General features: G+C 40.0%; 1 long non-coding RNA gene across 1 annotated transcript; it reads right to left on the bottom strand.

Annotated features, from left to right (window-relative positions):
- Window positions 1-10,984: 10,984 nt before the first annotated feature.
- On the bottom strand, window positions 10,985-11,642 carry LOC131994277 (uncharacterized). Its single transcript, XR_009396589.1, has 2 exons — window positions 11,344-11,642; window positions 10,985-11,272 (listed from the first exon to the last, which is right to left on the bottom strand). It is a non-coding gene; the product is annotated as an uncharacterized LOC131994277 (long non-coding RNA).
- Window positions 11,643-20,693: the final 9,051 nt, after the last annotated feature.

Genomic DNA, 20,693 nt, shown 5'->3' on the forward strand with positions numbered 1-20,693 from the left:
CAGCCCTTCTGCATAGCGCGTTCGGATCCTTACCCCTTAGAAGTATTATAACATCGTCTGCGTAGCAAACGGGTTCAAATCCCTCCTTAGTCAGCATCCGTAATAGATCATTCATTGTGGTCACCATATGAGTGGCGATAAAATGCCCCACTGTGGCGTGCCCTGTGCCACTTTCTCCCTTATATTTATGCCATTGAACACACAATTTATCCACCTGTTCCTTAGCATATGGTTTATCCAGTCTTTAAGGACCGGGTCCACCCGGTACTGGTCTAAGGATTGGATCATGTTTCGGTCCGCAAATTATTAAAAGCCCCCTCGATGTCCATGCGTACCGCCCAGATGTACGTTTTGGCATTGAAGGATTCTTCTATTTTATGCAAAACCTCGTGCAGGACAGTCTCCACCGACCTTTCCTTGACATAGGTATGCTGTTTGTATTTGTGCAGTTCGCTGGATGTTCTACTCTTTATTATGGTGTTCACAATACGTTCCATGGTTGTGAGTAGAAAGGACGTAAGGCTTATGGGCATGTAGGCCATTGGTGTTCCATTACTTGCCTTGCCTCCTGCCAGGCCCCAGATAGTCTACCTCTTTCTGCAGTAACGCCGGAAATATTCCATCAGGTCCAGGTGACTTAAGTGGTTTGAAGCTTCTCAAGGATTTCTTCATTCATAAATTCATCCATAAATTCCGTTATTATAAACCTTCAATCAACGTCATTTTTCCAAGATTCCGGGATCCCGTGAGTCCCGTCGTATCCTGAGCAAAATGGGTTTTCATCAAAAGCCCCAACATATCCTCTGTTGTCTCTGCTCTGACTCCCATATCGTTTACTAAAGTTTCAATTTGGACATGGGTTTTTGAGAGAAATTTTTTATCTTGGCGGCGTCATTAACGCTATCGACCTGTTCGCAGAAAAGCTATCAGGAGGTACGTTTTGCCGCTCTAGTAATCTTCTTGTATGCCTTGAGCCGTGTGTAATACCCATCCCAATAAACTTCCACTTTTTACGACGTGCTCTGTTAAAATGTCTGCGGACCTCTTTCCTAATATTGCGAATCTTTAAGTCGTTGATGGGTCCGTCGTCGGGTTCCTGTTTGTTAGGCTGCGTTGGGTCTCTCGCCAATGCACTGCCTGATATTTTAGTATTAGGATCATTGATTTTCCTAGTCATTCCAATATTGAGAGATGCCGTAATTGTCTCGTTGTCGGCCCCCTGTTTGTTGGTCGGTATTGAGTCACCTGCCACTGCACGGCCTGATATCGCAGAATAAAAATGTCTGCCTATCCTAGACTTCCCAATCTTGAAAAAGACAGCTTTGCTCCCGTAGTGCGTCATGCTTTTAGTCTTAGCCAAACTTGTCACGGAGACTTGATCTATGCCAACCACGAAGAGAGTTCCTTCCCCCTTCTCCTTCCTGTGGATGACCTCCAACTTCTCTGCGACCAAACCTTGGTTTTGCTTGCTCAAGAATCCCAACATGCGTTCCGTCGCAAATTTACTACCCCATCCCTTGATGAAAACTGTAGCCTTTGTGAGCTGGGGGATATCCTCCTTCTCACAAGGTCGAGCTTTTCGCCCTCCCAGGGAGCGTGAATACCTCTGACGAGCTGTTTGATAGTGTCAATACATTCCGCCAACGCAAAACGCAGCGTAGAGATGTCCCCTCTAAACTCGCAGCTCATCATTTGTATGGGTGGACCCTCTACAGAGTTCCACACATGTTCATAAATCCGATCGTTAACCAGATCCTCCACTTGGGACCGATGATCTGGTGGAATCCTACGGAATACACAGCCGATATTGATGACTGCATGAGTCAGCTCATCTCTGTTTTGCTTCCTTGTCACTCTGGCGTAAGAGGAAGGCTCCTTACCATTCTCAGCGACCATCTTCCCCTTTCGCGATGGCTGTGGCCGTTTGGAAGTCACAGTCCTCCTTGAAGATTCAGGGGCCGTGAGCGCTTCCTTCGTTCCTTTTCCAACTTTGTCCACCTCCGCAGGACACAGTCTGGAATCTCCATTGCGGGATGGATGGCTTGGTTTTCCCAGAGTACTTGAAAGCGGGGAACTTTTTTTCTTCTTCAGTGTTAGTGTGTTATGCTCTTCGGGAGATCTGATTCGTTTTCCAGCTTCCGTAGAAGTGCCTGGAATGTCAGTTCTATGCCTTCCGGCATCCTGCACTTTAGCCCGATTACGCTGCCGGTACATACTCCTCTATCTCCTACGTCGTGCACTGGATCGCTTTCTCAGTCTGCTTGTGACCTTAGCAAAGTCATCGCTCACTTCTGCTGTCATACCGATGCCCCATCTCTCGATTCGGCTGCGATGACTGTTTCATTGACACAGTCGCTGTCTGAATCCGAGTAAGAAAATTCACCTTTACTTAAAGGCTGGGGACAAACTGTGCATCCCTCTGGTTTATCCGTCTCTTCCTCATTTATTAGTCTGACGACTAGTTGAGCGCTTGAAGCATTACTCTAGACTACAGGTGCCAAGACACCCACACCTATAGTTTTTTGGTTTTCTTGGTTTTCTAATCTCAAATACCTTTCATTAAAGAGGTATGGGCCCTAAAAACCCAAATTGTCATGGTGAGAAAATATGTCCTATTTGGGGGTTCTTATGGTATTTAAGGGTTGTTTTGGTGGCGGGACGTCCACTAGACAGATGGTCCCGAATGCTGATATCAGATTCATAATCTACTCCAAAATACATTTCATTTTAGCCCCATTTTTCTATAGGGGCGGCCACTCTGTGACTCGGCCTTCAAAATATATATCAGATTCATGTCCTGCTCTAAAATACCTATTATTTGAGCCCCATATTGCAATGGTCAGCAAATACTTCCTATTTGGATAGTGTTATGGGAGTGGGGTGGCCCCATAGAAACTTTTTCCCGAAGACTCATATCAGATTCGTGCTTAACTCCCAAAGACCTTTCATTTGAGCCATATATTGATATGGTCGTAAATTTGTCCTCTTTGACGCCTGTTTTTGAGAAGGGACGGGCACCCCAAACACTTGGTCCCACATTTGGATATCAGATTCGTATTTTATACTCAAATAGCTTTTATTTAAGCCCCATATTGCCACGGTCAGTAAATAAGTCATGTTTGGGGGTTTTTTGGGGAGGGGTGGACCCCCAGAAACTTGGTCCAACATTTGGATATCAAATTCGTATTCTCGTCGTAAATACTTTTCATTTGAGTCCCATGGTGGGTAAATATGTCTGTTTTAGGGGTGTTTTGGGGGTTGGGGTGGTCCCCCAAACACTCGATCCAACAATTGGACAGCAGATACGTTTTCTACTTTGATATAGCTCTCATTTAAGTCCCATGTTGTCGTGATTGGTCTATATATATATTTTGTAGGTTTTGGGGTGGGGCGACCCCCCAGATACCCCATCCGAAATTTGGATACCAAATTTTTGTTTTTAGGTTACTATAAGAGAGCACACAAAATTTCGCTTAAATCGCACCTCCAATCGCCGAGATCTGGCGATTCTGAAAATTAGGGTAAGGTGGAGGGTCCGCTCCCCCTTCAGATATCAAAAAATTGAGTGCACTATTTTCACCACGGGATCATTATGCACCATTTGTGAAAATTTCAAGAAAATCGGTTGAGCCTTTATTGAGTCTACAAGGAACACCCAAACAAACATACAAACACAAATTGATATTTATATATCTTATATATATAAAAATCAATTTGTGATTTTTATATATCCTACTAGCTGGACAGAGTCGGCTCCGCTGAGCCTTCTTTTACTTTATATGGGACAAAATTTTCTTTGCAATATTTATTTTCGACAATTAAAGAGCTTTTAGTGAAATACGAAAATAGTATATCGCTTGAAAAACAGTTTAGCAATATAAGTGCCTTTATCTGAATTCCATATGTTCTTTATTGGTCTACGAATTTAATTTTTGATGTGAGATGTACTCCATTCTTAAAATACTTTATTTCAGCCCGGTATTCTCATGAATAAACAAATACCATTTATTTTAACTCCATATTGTCATTGGTTTAAGGAGAGTTTACACGATTAGGCGTCCCCAAAACACATGGCCCCAAAATCGGTTATCAAATTCGTTTTCCAATCTCATTACTTTTCATTCGAGCCACATGTTCGCATGGTCGAGAAATGTTTACCCTTTTGGGGGTGTTTTGGGGAAGGGGTGATGCCCAAAATACATGGTCCTACATTTGGATATCAAATTCGTATTCTACTCCCAAATACCTTTATTTGAACCCCACATTGGTCAATAAAAAATTGCTGTTTGTGGGGTATTTTGGGAAAGGGGTAAACCCGCAGAAAATTGGTCCCGAAAGTGGGTATCAATTCTTGCTCTACCCCTAATACCTTTCATTTAAGCTCCACATTGACATGGTCGGTAAATATGCCCGATTTTGGGGTATTTAGGGGATTGGGGTGGTCCCCCAAACACAAAGCCCTGAAAAACTATCAGCAACGAGATCTATTCTCATACATTTGAACCCCATATTGCCATTGGCCTCAAAGTTGGATATCAAATTCGTTTTCAAAACTCATATAAACTCCTTATTGTCATATATATATATTGTCAGCAGATATGTCCGTTTTGGGATATCGGCCCCAAAAACTATATTATATTTAGCTCCACTCTCTTAAGGACCCAAACGTCCTATGTGGGGGTTATTATGGTAGTGGGTCGTCCCCAAAATAGTTGGTTCCGAATGTTAATATCAGATACGTGGTCTACTCCCAAATACCTTTAATTTGAGGCCCATATTTCCGTAGTCGGCAAACATGACCGGCTTTGGGGGTGTTTTGGGGGATGGGCGGCCACTCAGTGAGTTGGCCTTGATAATATACATCGGATTCGTGTTCTACTCTAAAAACCCTCTTATTTGAGCCTCATATTGCAATAGTCAGCAACCACTTCGTATTTGGGTGGTGTTGTGGGGGTGGGGTGGCCTTATAAACACTTTTCCCGAATATTGATATCAGACTCGTGCTTTACTCCCAAAGGACCTTTCATTTGAGCCCCATATTGCTATGGTCGTAAATTTGTCCCCATTGGGGTTTTTTTTGGGGAGAAGCGGCCCCCAAACACTTGGTCCAATATTTGGATATCAGATTCGTATTCTACACTCAAATACCTTTTATTTAAGCCCCGTATTACCTTGTTCAGTAAATAAGTCCTGTTTGGGGGGTGTTTTGGGGGACCACCTCCTAAAACGAGGTCCCACTTTTGGATATCAGATTCGTTTTCCACTAGCAAATACCTTTCATTTGAGTCCTATATTGCCATGGTTGGTAAATATGTCCGATTTAGGGGTGTTTTGGAGGTTGGGGTGGTCCCCCTAACACTTGGTCCGACAATTGGATATCAGATACGTTTTCTTATCCTTAATATCTTTCATTTGAGTCGTCATTGGTCTAAATATATGTTTGGTGGGTTTTAGGGTGGGGCGGCCCCCTAGGTACCCCATCCGAAATTTGGATACCAAATTTTTATTTTTAGGGTACTATATGAGAGCACACAAAATTTCGCTTAAATCGCACCATCCATCTCCGAGATCTGCCGCTTCTGAAAATTAAGGTAAGGGGGAGGGTCCGACCCTCCCCCCTTCAGATTAAAAAAAAAATTTGGTACTCTATTTTCACCACGGGATCATTATGCACCACCTGTGAAAACTTCAAGAAAATCGTTTCAGCCGTTTCTGGGTCTATAAAGAACACACAAACAAACCTATGAACAAACACAAATTGATTTTTATACCCTCCACCATAAGATGGGGGGTATACTAATTTCGTCATTCTGATTGTAACTACTGGAAATATTCGTCTGAGACCCCATAAATTATATATATTCTTGATCGTCGTGAAATTTTATGTCGATCTAGCCATGTCCGTCCGTCTGTCCGTCCGTCCGTCTGTCTGTCGAAAGCACGTTAACTTCCGAACGAGTAAAGCTAGCCGCTTGAAATTTTGCACAAATACTTCTTATTAGTGTAGGTCGGTTGGCATTGTAAATGGGCCATATCGGTCCATGTTTTGATATAGCTGCCATATAAACCGATCTTGGGTCTTGACTTCTTGAGCCTCTAGAGTGCGCAATTCTTATCCGATAAGGATGAAATTTTGCACGACGTGCTTTGTTATCATGTCCAACAACTGTGCCAAGTATGGTTCAAATCGGTCCATAACTTGATATAGCTGCCATATATACCCATCTGGGGTTTTGACTTCATGAGCCTCTAGAGTGCGCAATTCTTATCCGATTGGAATGAAATTTTGCACGACGTGTTTTGTTATAATATCCAACAACTGTGCCAGGTATGGTTCAAATCGGTCCATAATCTTATATAGCTGTCATATAAACCGATGTTGGGTCTTGACTTCTTGAGCCTCTAGAGGGCGCAATTCTTATCCAATTTGAATGAATTTTGGCACTACGTGTTTTGTTATGATATCCAACAACTGTGCCAAATATGGTTCAAATCGGTTCATAACCTGATATAGCTGTCATATAAACAGATCTGGGGACTTGACTTCTGGAGCTTCTAGAGGGCGCAATTCCTATCCGATTTGGCTGAAATTTCGCAAGACGTTTTTTATTGTTACTTTGAACAACTATGTCAAATAAAGTACAAGTCGGTTCATAACCTGATTTAGCTGCCATATAAACCGATCTGGGATCTTGACTTCTTGAGCCTCTAGAGTTCGCAATTATTATCCGATTTGCCTGAAATTTTGTACGACGTATTCTCTCATGACTATTAACATACGTGTTTATTATGGTCTGAATCGGTCTATAGCCCGATACAGCTCCCATATAAATCGATCTCTCTATTTTACCTCTTGAGCCCACAAAGAGCGCAATTCTTATTCGAATTGGCTGACATTTTATACAGGTCTCCAACATAAATATAATTTAATTGTAGTCCAAACCGGACCATATCTTAATATCGCTCTAATAGCAGAGCAAATCTTTTCTTATATCCTTTTTTTTTTGCCTAAGAAGAGATACCGGGAAAAGAACTCGACAAATGCGATCCATGGTGGAGGGTATATGAAATTCGGCCCGGCCGAACTTAGCACGCTTTTACTTGTTATATATAAGAAGGTGAATTTGTTTTTGTTTGTATGTTTGTTTGTGGGTTTGTAAATTTGTTTGTTCCATATAGACTCAAAAACGATTGAACCGGTTTGTTTGAAATTTTCGCAGATTGTGGGTTGTGGTTCGGAAGGAGCAATAGGTTATATATATTTTTGATATGGCAAGGGGCGGACCCTTCCCCTTAACCTAAAAGTACCAGACAAAAGTGAACCGATCGGAACAATGTAAGTCTTTAATGAAAGGTATTTAAGGGAACGAATTTCAAATAAGAAATTGGGTTCAAGTAATTGGGGGGTGGCCCCGACCCCGAATGTTAGGTATTCGGGAGTAGATTACGAATATGGTCGGGAAGGAGGTATAGGCTATATGTTGATATTGGAAGGGGCGGACCCTCCCCCGTTACCCTAAAAACGCCACCCAAAATCAAAAGTGGACTTATAAGGACAATATGGTTATCAATGAATGATATTGGAGAGTAGAATACGAATATGGTGTAAAAACTTGGACTCAAGTATCCATGGGTCGCCCAGCCCCAAAAACTGCTCCCAACAGACATATTGGACTAACATATCAATATAGGATTCAAATGAAAGGTATTCGGGAGTAAAATATAAATATGATATAAAAAATGAGGTCCAAGTAATTGATCGCCCCATCCCCGATAAGCCCCCCAAATGGAAATATTGCTCGATCATAGCTTGATGAAACTCAAATGAAAGGCTCTGGAGAGCAGATTACGAATATGACATTAAATATGACGCCCTCCGCCAAACCGATTTATAAACCAGTCATGACAACGTGGGGTTAAATTAAAGGTTTAAGGCTGTGGACTACTGCGAATTTGATATCTTCATTCTGTTCATATGTCTAGCGGATCACCTAACCCCAAAACAGTCGATCGATCATAATTACCTAATAGGACACTGATTTAAGTAATGCGTGGGGACACAAATGGATGTAGGCCGCCATAGCCTCCAAATTATGACGTTCAGCGTGATAGCAGGAGTTGCAAACCTTAACGTTGAGGTTGCGATGTGCCGCTGGGCAACACTTTTTTGTTCAAAAGTTTTAAATGATTTACTAGTAAGAACTATCGCCACCGCACCAAATATATAGACCGGCAAGTTAGTTCTTTACCACAGAAAATCGTTTAAAATTTGAATTGATTTAAAAAAGACTGAATTATGACTATTTAATAGGTAGTCATAAATTCTATTATAGATCATCACTCCAAACGAGTAGCACTAACATTTAAAATAGCCCATATACTGACTGCCTTCAATTGGATTCAGTTGATCCAATTGGATTCAGTCGATCCAATTGAAAACAGATGGCGTTAATTTAAAGAAGCCAACATGAACAGAGAGAGGGCAGAATGGTCAAAATTATCTTTGTTATGACAACCTATCGGTCCTTTGAATGAAGAATAATAATAAAATATGGGAATTTCGTTGCGGTATTATTTTTTAACTTTCCCACCCAAGACGGTGTTTAAGGTAGTTTAGGTGCCAATTTTTGCCATAGAAATAGATATATAAACAAAAAATTTCTAAAGAAAAAGAATGTTGGAGAAAATTCTTATTAGATTAAGAACTGTCCAAATTTTAGAGTATGAATAAGCAAAATATTTTTCGTGTGGTGAAAATGAAAGGGCAGCGATGCGGGCCGGGCTCACCCACTCATTTATATATATAAAAATTAATTTTTGTTTGTCGGTTTCTTTGTTTGTGTATTTCATACAGGCTCATAATCGGCTGAACCGATTTTCTTGAAATTTTCACAGATGGTGCATTATGGACCCGTGGTGAAAACAGGGTACTTAATTTTTTGATATGTGAAGGGGGACCCTCCCCCTTACTCTAATTTTCAAAAACACCAGATCTCCTAGATGGGTAGGGCTATTTTGTTTGCACACATACAGCAACCTAAAAACAAAAATTTGGTATCAAAATCTGGGGTGCCTAGGAGGGCCGCCCAACCTCAAAACCCGCCAAACGGATTTATAGACCAATCACTATAATATGAGTATCAAATTAAAGGTATGTGAGTGAAGAAAGCGAATCTGATATCTAATTGTGTGACTAAGTGTTTCGTGGGTCAGCCCACTCCCAAAAAATCAATCAAATCGGACATATTTACCGACCATGGCAATATGGATTTTAAATGAAAGGTCTTTGGGAGTAGAGCACGACATTGACTTTCATTTTCGGGACCAAGTCTCTGGGGGTCCACATTTGACTGACCATTGCAGTTTGGGGTTTAAATAAGAGGTACTTGAGAGCAGAAAAATCAACAGGAAAATTGGAATACATTTTCAACTGAAATTAGGCAGAAATTTCCAAGTCTAGAGTATTCCTTTAAAATATAGCATTAGCAGGCGCAGCAGAGCGGGACGGGCTCAGGTAGTCTTATATATAAAAATCAATTTGGAACTCAAATCAAAGGTATTTGCGAGTAGAATACGAATCTGATATTCAAATTTGAGACCAAGTTTCTGGGGGTCCACCCCTTCCCCAAAACACACTCCAAACATGACTTATTTACTGACCATGGCAATATGGGGCTTAAATAAACGGTATTCGAATGCAGAATACGAATCTAATATCCAAATGTGGGATCAAGTGTTTGGGGCCCTTCGCCAAAAAGATCCTCCAATGAGGACAAATGTACTACCATAGCAATATGGGGCTCAAATGAAAGGTCTTTGGGAGTAAAGCACGAATCTGATATCAATATTCGGGAAAAGTGTCTATGGGGCCACCCCACCCCCATTACACCACCCATATAGGACGTATTTGCTGACCATTGCAATCTGGAGCTCAAATAAGAAGTATTTTAAAGTAATCTGATATATATATTCCAGACCAAGTCACTGAGTGAACGCCCCAACCCCCAAACCGGACATGTTTGCCGGCTATAGAAATATGGGGCTCAAATGAAACGTATTTGGGAGTGTACCACGTATCTGATATCAACAATAGGGACTAAATGTCTAGGGGATGTCCCACCAACATAACAACCCCCAAATAGGACGCATTTGCTCACCAAGACAATTTGTGTTTTCAAGACAGTGGGGATCAATATTGGTAGTTTTTAGGGCCCATACACCAAACCGGATATATTTGCTGATTTTTGCAATAAGAGGTTTAAATGAAAGGCATTTGAAATTATAAAACGAATTTGATATCCAATTTCGAGGTCAAGGCCAGGTCTAAGTTTTTGGGGTACCAACCTATCCCCAAAACACCCCTAAATCGGGCATTTTTATGGCAATGTGGGGCTCAAATGAAAGCTATTGGAGAATAAAGCACGAAATTGTTACTCACTTTCAAGACCAATTTTCTGGGGGTCTACCATTTTCCCAAAATACCCCACAAACAGCATTTATTTACTGACCATCGCAATATGGGGCTTAAATAAAACTATTTGGGAGTAGAATACTAATCTGATATTCAAATGTGGGACTATGTATTTGGGGCACCGCCAAAGCGTAAAAATTTACGGACCATGCCAATATGTGGCTCAAACGAGAAGTAAATGAGATTAGAAAACTAATTTGATAGCTAATATTTGGGAGACGCCTCATCCCATAAACTCTCCTTAAAACAATGGCAATATGGGGTTTAAACAAATGGCAGTTGAGAGAAGAGCACGATGCTGATATTTTTTTAGGGCCAAGCGTCCGGCGGACCATCCCACCCCCGAAAACACCCCTAAATCGGACATCTTGAGAATATCGGGCTGAAAAAAAGTCCTTTGAGAATGGAGACAACATCGAAACTTAAATGACATTAAACACTCCGGGCTAATTCCTAGTCCAATAAAGATCATATGGGATTCAGATAAAGGTACTTATATTGTTATACTCTTAGTTAAGCGATATGCATATACTATTTTAGTAGCATGGTATTTCACTCTTTATTTGTCGAAAATAGATATTCAAAGGATAATTTTGTTCCATATAAAGTAAAACAAGGCACAGAGGAGCGGACGCGGGCCAGCTAGTTTTGTATATAATCAAATAATATCAAATTTCCCGTTTTCACGCAATGTTAAATTCAAATACTAAAATTTTTCCAAATTGTAAGCAATTTCCGAACAAAATCATCTAGACTTGAAAGATGAGTTATTGATAATCTTGTTTATTCGAATTTTGCATTCTTAATTGTCAAAATTTGATTATTATCCAAATAGAATTACAAACCATAAATAGATTAAAGATGTCTATTACCAAAATTTGTTGTCTTAGTCAACCATGGTCGCCTTTTGTTCCGACCGGAATCAATAAATTTTGAATTTGATTTTTTTTCCACGGCCAGCAAATATTCGTTATTCCTCACGAATTCTTATTCACCAGACGAAAATTTAATATCAAATGGCAACTTTTTAAAAATTTACTTTTCTTAATGAAATTAATTTTTTCTGAGAAAAAATGTGTGTTTTCTCCGTTCGAAAATCCTAATCGTTCTCCCCTTTTCAAATTATTTTTTCCATTCCGACAAATTTTAAATATTCAAATGTTGCCTCTCCTTTTTTCAGTCTCAACGTAATTTACCGACAATTGTAATCGAATATTAACAAACAAGTAAAAGCGTGCTAAGTTCGGCCGGGCCGAATCTTATATACCCTCCACCATGGATCGCATTTGTCAAGTTCTTTTCCCGGCATCTCTTCTTAGGCAAAAAAGTATATAAGAAAAGAGTTACTCTGCTATTAAAACGATATCAAGATATGGTCCGGTTCGGACCACAATTAAATTATTATTGGAGGCCTGTGTAAAATTTCAGCCAATTCGTTTAAGAATTGCGTCCATTGGGGCTCACGAAGTAAAATAGAGAGAACGATTTATATGGGATCTGTATCGGGCTATAGACCGATTCAGACCATAATAAACACGTTTGTTGATGGTCAGGAGAGGATCCATCGTACAAAATTTCAGGCATATGGGATAATAATTGCGACCTCTAGGGGTCAAGAAGTCAAGATCCCAGATCGGTTTATATGGCAGCTATATCAGGTTATGAACCGATTTGAACCTTATTTGACCCAGTTGTTGAAAATAAAAATAAAATACGTCATGCAAAATTTCAGCCAAATCGGATAGGAATTGCGCCCTCTAGAAGCTCAAGAAATCAAATCCCCAGATCTGTTTATATGACAGCTATATCAGTTTATCAACCGATTTGAACCATACTAGGCACAGTTGTTGGATATCATAACGAAATACTTCGTGCAAAAATTCATTCAAATCGGATAAGAATTGTGCCCTCTAGAGGGTCAAGAAGTCAAGACCCAAGATCGGTTTATATGGCAGCTATATCAGGTTATGGACCGATTTGAACCCTACTTGGCACAGTTGTTGGGTATCATAACAAAACACGTCGTGCGAAATTCCATTCCAATCGCATAAGAATTGCGCACTCTAGAGGCTCAAGAAATCAAGACCCAAGATCGGTTTATATGGTAGCTATATCAGGTTATGGACCGATTTGAACCATACTTGGCACTGTTGTTGGATATAATAAGAAAACACGTCGTGCAAAATTTCATTCCAATCGGATAAGAATTGCGCACTCTAGAGGCTCAAGAAGTCAAGACCCAAGATCGGTTTATATGGCAGCTATATCAGGTTATGGACCGATTTGAACCATACTTGGCACAGTTGTTGGATATCATAACAAAACACGTTGTGCAAAATTTCATTCTGATCGGATAAGAATTGCGCACGCTAGAGGCTCAAGAAGTCAAGACCCAAGATCGGTTTGTATGGCAGCTATATCAGGTTATGGTCCGATTTGAACCATACTTGGCACAGTTGTTTCATATCATAGCAAAACACGTCATGCAAAATTTCGTTCCAATCGGATAAGAATTGCACACTCTACAGGTTCAAGAAGTCAAGACCCAAGATCGGTTTATATGGCAGCTATATCAAAACATGGACCGATATGGCCCATTTACAATACCAACCGACCTACACTAATAAGAAGTATTTGTGCAAAATATCAAGCGGCTAGCTTTACTCCTTCGGAAGTTAGCGTGCTTTCGACAGACAGACGGACGGACGGACGGACGGACGGACGGACGGACAGACGGACGGACATGGCTAGCTCGACATAAAATGTCACGACGATCAAGAATATATATACTTTATGGGGTCTCAGACGAATATTTCGAGTAGTTACAAACAGAATGACGAAATTAGTATACCCCCCATCTTATGGTGGAGGGTATAATAAACTTTGTGATATATAACAATGACATAATTGTTTCTAGATGCAGTCTACGCATAACAATTAAAACTTGTGTGATACATTTCAAAGACTGCGGAAATTCAACTTAAAATTGAACACAAGTAAATGCAGTTTTTTAAAACCAGAGGTAGTATATTTGGGACACCTCATAACAGACAGAGGTATGAAAATAGAACCTGCCAAAGATAAAACTATAAGAAGGTGCCCAGTTCTAATGAACATTGATGAAGTCAAGAGATTTGTAGCCTTTTGTAATCAAACTTTGCTGACAAAGCAAAATGTTTAAATATTGCTCTGAAGAAAGACCAGAAATGCGCCCTCCAGAGGCTCGGAAAGTCAAATTGGGAGTTCGGTTTATATGGCAGCTAAATATGGTTACCAACTGATTAAGGCCAAACTTGGAACAGTAGTTGGAAGTCATACCAAAACGACATATGCAAAATTTCAACAATATTGGATAAGAATTGCGCCCTCCAGAAGCCCAAGAAGTCTAATCGGTTTAAATGGCAGGTACATCAGGTTATAGACTGATTTGGACCGTATGGGCACAGTTATTGGACGTTAGTCCAAAACGGCATGTGCAAAATTTCAGCCAAATCAGATTAGAATTGCGCCACCTTGAAGCTCTAGATCAACCGACCTAGACCATATTTAGTGCAGTTGTTGCAAGTCATACCAAAATGACATATGCAAAATTTCGACCATATACGAAAGGAAGTCCGCAGTCTAAAAGCTCAAGAAATCTTATCGGGAGATCGGTTTCTATGCCAGCTATATCAGGTTATGAACCGATTTAAACCATACTTAGCTCAATTGTTGGAAGTGATGCTAAAATAACCCGTTTCTGCCAAATCGGATGAGAATTGCGCCCACTAGAAGCTTAAGAAAAAAAGGCCCAAGATCTGTTTATATGACAGCTATATCAAAACATGGACCGATTTGGCCCATTTACAATCCGAACCCATTTACACTAATAGGAAATATTTGCGCATAATTTCAAGCGTCTAGCTTTACTTCTTCTAAAGTTGCCTGTTTCCACAGACGGACGGACATGACTAGATTAACATAAAATGTCATGAAGATCAAGATTATATATGCTTAATAGGGTCTTAGACGTATATTTCGAGGTGCTTCAAACGGAATGACGAAATAAGTATACCTTCATAATATGGAAAGAGGGAAGATTAACACAATTGGCGAAGCATTGTCCCAAACTTAGTTAAATAACAAAAGTTTTAAGGCTTTGATCCCTAAACATAACGTGAGAAGTAGATTCTTGCAATCACCAAAACTAAGCAAAAGCTTCTTCATAACAAGTAAAAAGGCGTGAAGTTCGGCCGGGCTGAATTATGAATATCCACCACCTCGGGTATATATGTAAACCACCTATCTAAAAATCCGGTGAAAATTGCATACCTTACGTCCCATAGCAGTTATATCGAAATATGATCCGATTTGGACCAAATACTTATAAGTACAAGTTATTGTTCAATTATGTATAACGAAATATTGGTCTTTTTAGTAGCTATATCTAAAAATAAACCGATCTGAACCATATACAACATGGACGTCGAAAAGCCTAACATAAGTCAATGTGTCAAATTTCAGTGAAATCGGATTATAAATGCGTCTCTTTGGGGGCCAAGACTTTAAATCAAGATATCGGTCTATATGGCAGCTTTATGTAAATCTTGATCGATGTAGACCAAATTGTAGAAATATGTGGAAGGGCTAAACCACATATTTCTGGGCTTTATGGGCCCAAAACATTAAATCGAGAGATTGGTCTATATGGCAGCTATATCCAAATCTGGACCGCACCGAGTGAAATTGAAGAAGGGTATCGTAGGGGCTAACACAACTCACTGTCCCAAATTTCAGCAAAATCGGATAATAAATGTGGCTTTTGTGGTTCTAAGACCCTAAATCGGCGCATCGGACTATATGACACCTATATCCAAATCTGAACCGATCTGAGCCAAATTGACGAAGGATGTCGAGGGGCCTAACACAACTCACTGTCCCAAATTTCAGCAAAATCGGATAATAAATGTGGATTTTATGGGCCAAAGACCCTAAATCTTTCAATCGGTCAATATGGGAGCTATATTAAGATATAGTCCGATGTAGACCATCCTCTAACTTAAACTGCTTATGGACAAAAAAATCTGTGCAAAGTTTCTCTGCTTTTGAAGACTGTAGCGTGATTTCAACAGACAGACAGACGGACATGTCTAGATCGTCTTAGATTTTTACGCTGATCAAGAATATATATACTTTATAGGGTCGGAAATGGATATTTCGATGTGTTGCAAACGGAATGAAAAATGAATATACCCCCATTTTTCGGTGGTGGCTATAAAAAACATGGAGATAACCAATAACGATTACATCCCTCAACATAAGCCTGGTCAAATTTTTGTGTGGGAATGTTTATCACTTACAGACATCTTATATATAACAAGTAAAAGCGTGCTAAGTTCGGCCGGGCCGAATCTTATATACCCTCCACCATGGATCGCATTTGTCGAGTCCTTTTTCCGGCATCTCTTCTTAGGCAAAAAAGGATATAAGAAAAGAGTTGCTCTGCTATTAAAACGATATCAAGATATGGTCCGGTTCGGACCACAATTAAATTATATGTTGGAGACCTGTGTAAAATGTCAGCCAATTCGAATAAGAATTGCGCCCTTTGTGGGCTCAAGAAGTAAAATAGAGAGATCGATTTATATGGGAGCTGTATCGGCCTATAGACCAATTCAGACCATAATAAACACATATGTTAATGGTCATGCGAGAATCCGTCGTACAAAATTTCAGGGAAATCGGATAATAATTGCGACCTCTAGAGGCTCAAGAAGTCAAGATCCCAGATCGGTTTATATGGCAGCTATATCAGGTTATGAACCGACTTGTATTTTATTTGACATAGTTGTTGAAAGTAACAATAAAAAACGTCTTGCGAAATTTCAGCCAAATCGGATAGAAATTGAGTCCTCTAGAAACTCAAGAAGTCAAGTCCCCAGATCTGTTTATAAAGCGTGATTTTTTTGAGGTTAGGATTTTCATGCATTAGTATTTGACAGATCACGTGGGATTTCAGACATGGTGTCAAAGAGAAAGATGCTCAGTATGCTTTGACATTTCATCATGAATAGACTTACTAACGAGCAACGCTTGCAAATCATTTTCAGTGAATGGGCCCTAGAAAAGTTGGCAGAAATCCGCTTTTTTATCGACAAATTTTGTTCAGCGATGAGGCTCATTTCTGGTTGAATGGCTACGTAAATAAGCAAAATTGCCGTATTTGGAGTGAAGAGCAACCAGAAGCCGTTCAAGAACTGCCCATGCATCCCGAAAAATGCACTGTTTGGTGTGGTTTGTACGCTGGTGGAATCATTGGACCGTATTTTTTCAAAGATGCTGTTGGACGCAACGTTACGGTGAATGAACACATTTCGAACCGAACACTGATTTTGGTAATAAAATTCAATGATTTGCAAGCGTTGCTCGTTAGTAAGTCTATTCATGATGAAATGTCAAAGCATACTGAGCATCTTTCTCTTTGACACCATGTCTGAAATCCCACGTGATCTGTCAAATACTAATGCTTTATGACAGCTATATCAGGTTATGAACCGATTTGGATAAGAATGGATAAGAATTGCGCCCTCTAGAGGCTCAAGAAGTCAAGCCCCAAGATCGGTTTATATAACAGCTATATAAGGTTATGGACCGATTTAAACCATACTTGGCACAGTTGTTGGATATCGTAACAAAACGCATCGTGCAAAATGTCATTCCAATCGGATAAGAATTGCGCACTCTAGAGGCTCAAGAAGTCAAGACCCAAGATCGGTTTATATGGCAGCTATATCAGGTTATGAACCGATTTGAAACATACTTGGCACAGCTGTTGGATATCATAACAAAACACGTCGTGCAAAATTTCATTCCAATCGGATAAGAATTGCGCACTCTAGAGGCTCAAGAAGTCAAGACCCAAGATCGGTTTATATGGCAGCTATATCAGGTTATAAAGCGATTTGAACCATACTTAGTACAGTTGTTGGATATCATAACAAAACACGTCGTGCAAAATGTCATCTCAATCGGATAAGAATTGCGCACTCTAGAGGCTCAAGAAGTCAAGGCCCAAGATCGGTTTATATGGCAGCTATATCAAAACATGGACCGATATGGCCCATTTACAATACCAACCGACCTACACTAATAAGAAGTATTTGTGCAAAATTTCAAGCGGCTACCTTTACTCCTTCGAAAGTTAGCGTGCTTTCGACAGACAGACGAACGGACGGACGGACGGACAGACGGACGGACATGGCTAGATCGACATAAAATTTCACGACGATCAAGAATATATATACTTTATGGGGTCTCAGACGAATATTTTGAGTAGTTACAATCAGAATGATGAAATTAGTATACCCCCCATCTTATGGTGGAGGGTATAAAAATCAATTTGTGTATGTATGTTTGTTTGTTTGTATGTTTGTGTGTTCCTTATAGACTCAGAAACGGCTGAACCGATTTTGTTGAAATTTTCACAGGTGGTGCATAATGATCCCGTGGTGAAAATAGGGTACTAAATTTTTTGATATCTGAAGGGGGGCGGACCTTCCCCCTTACCCTAATTTTCAGAAACGCGAGATCTCGGAGATGGGTGGTGCGATTTACGCGAAATTTGTGTGCTCTCATATAGTACCCTAATAATAAAAATTTGGTGTCCAAATTTCGGATGGGGTACCTAGGGGGGCCACCCCACACTAAAACCCACCAAACATATATTTACAACAATCACGGAAATATGGGACTCAAATGAAAGGTATTGCGAGTAGAATACGAATCTGATATCCAAATGTGGGACCACGTTTCTGGGGGTCCACCCCTTTTCCAAAACACCCCCCCAAACAGGACATATTTACTGACCATGGGAATATGGGGCTTAAATAAAAGGTATTTGAGTGCAGAATTAGAATGTAATATCCAAATATGAGACCAAGTGTTTGGGGGGCCGTCTCTCCCCCAAAAACCTCCACCAAAAGGGACACGTTTACGACCATATCCACATGGGGCTCAAATGAAAGGTATTTGGGAGTAAAGCACAAATCTGATATCAATATTCGGGAAAAGTGTCTATGGGGCCACACCACCCCCACAACACCACCCAAATAGGAAATATTTGCTGACTATTGCAATATGAGGCTCAAATAAGAGGGTTTTTAAAGTGGAACACGAATCCGATATATATTTTCAAGGCCAACTCACTGAGTGGCCGCCCATTCCCCAAAACACCCCCAAGCCGGTTATGTTTGCCGACTATGAAAATATGGGGCTCAAATTAAAGGTGTTTGGGAGTAGACCACGTATCTGTTATCAACATTAGGGACCAACTGTCTAGGGGATGTCCCACCACCATAACAACCCCCAAATAGGACGTATTTGCTCACCAAGACAACTTGGGTCGTAAAGAGAGTGGAACTAAATATATATAGTTTTTAGGGCCAATACCCCAAACCGGACATATTTGCTGACTTTTGCAATAAGGAGTTTAAATGAGATTTGAAAACAAATTTGATATACAATTTTGAGGCCAATGGCAATATGGGGTTAAAATAAATGATATATAGATATATGATATATTTTCCGGGCTTAGTGTTTGGGCGACCACCCCAATCCCCAAAACACACCTAAATCGGGCATATTTACCTACCATGACAATGTGGGTCTAAATGAAAAGTATTGGGGGGTAGAGTAGGAATTGATACCCATTTTCATAACCAATGTGTGTGGGGTATTTTGGGGGTTAACGCCTTTCCCAAAATACCCCACACACAGCAATTTTTTAGTGACCATCGCAATATGGAGCTCAAATAAAGGTATTTGGGAGTTGAATACGGATTTGATATCCAAATGATAACCTATTTTGGGGCCATGTGTTTGGGGGACGCCTCATCCTGTAAACTCCTCTTAAGCCAATGGCAATATGGGGTTTATTTTTTCAGGGCCAAGTATCTGGGAGTACACCTTATATCCAAACTTAAATTCGTAGACCAATAAAGATCATATGGGATTCAGATAAAGGCACTTATATTGCGAAACTGTTAGTCAAGCGATATACTATTTTCGTAGCATGGTATTTCACTAAAAAATCTTTAATTGTCGAAAATAAATATTCCAAGGAAACTTTTGTTCCAGATAAAGTAAAATAAGGCGCAGCGGAGCGGGCCGGGGTCAGCTAGTATGTTATAATATTGAAGATTAATCAATGAGATTAAACAAAGACTTAGATTCTCTCATTCAAAATCTGAAGAGTGTTTAGCCGGGCTGAATCCTATAGTTCTTTGACCGGTATCTTTTTATAAGCAATCAGAGGATAATGGATAAGAATTGCTAGTGGTGATAAACCGATTCAAACAATATATTGCACGTACGCAAAGGGTTATTGAATAAGTTATTGTACAAATTTCAGCCAGATCAGATTAGAATTGCTATATCAGTTTATGAACCGATTCAGACCATATTCGGCGTCGGGTCCCTGAAAAAAGTCACTGTGCAAAACTTCAATCAAATTGGGCGGTAAATGCGATGTTTGAAGTCATAAACAAAACGCAACGATCACAATTTCAGCCGGTTACGAATTGCTCTAGAAGTAAAATGGGAGATCGGTGTATATGGCAGCCAAGGTTTTATTTTTATTTCAAAATAAAAGAAATTTCAAAATACTACTGCTACTATTAAATTGCTAAAGACACCTCAAATTTTTTATTATCGCCGCACTATGGGCGGATATGGGAAAATAATGGAAAAATGTGGCCGAAATTCGACAAAACCTAAAAAAGTGTTCCGATTTTGATGAAATTTTAAATAATTGCTGAAATCATATTATATTTTCATACTTTGACTTAAAAACAGCTTGTAGTGGATCAGAGTGCAATGCAGGGTGTTAGAAATATATCATTTGTAGCATCGCTTACGTAGTAGGACTTATAACTTTTGACGTACTGGACCAAATTGCGTAATTTTTATACCCTCCACCATAAGATGGGGGGTATACTAATTTCGTCATTCTGATTGTAACTACTCGAAATATTCATCTGAGACCCCATAAAGTATATATATTCTTGATCGTCGTGAAATTTTATGTCGATCTAGCCATGTCCGGCCGTCTGTCCGTCCGTCCGTCCGTATGTCTGTCGAAAGCACGCTAACTTCCGAAGGAGTAAAGCCAGCCGCTTGAAATTTTGCACAAACGGAAATTGAATGTAGTTTTTAACAGCATTATTCGGTATGTCTATGGTGTAAG

Source organism: Stomoxys calcitrans, chromosome 1, assembly GCF_963082655.1.
Source record: "Stomoxys calcitrans chromosome 1, idStoCalc2.1, whole genome shotgun sequence".
Lineage (NCBI taxonomy): Eukaryota > Metazoa > Arthropoda > Insecta > Diptera > Muscidae > Stomoxys > Stomoxys calcitrans.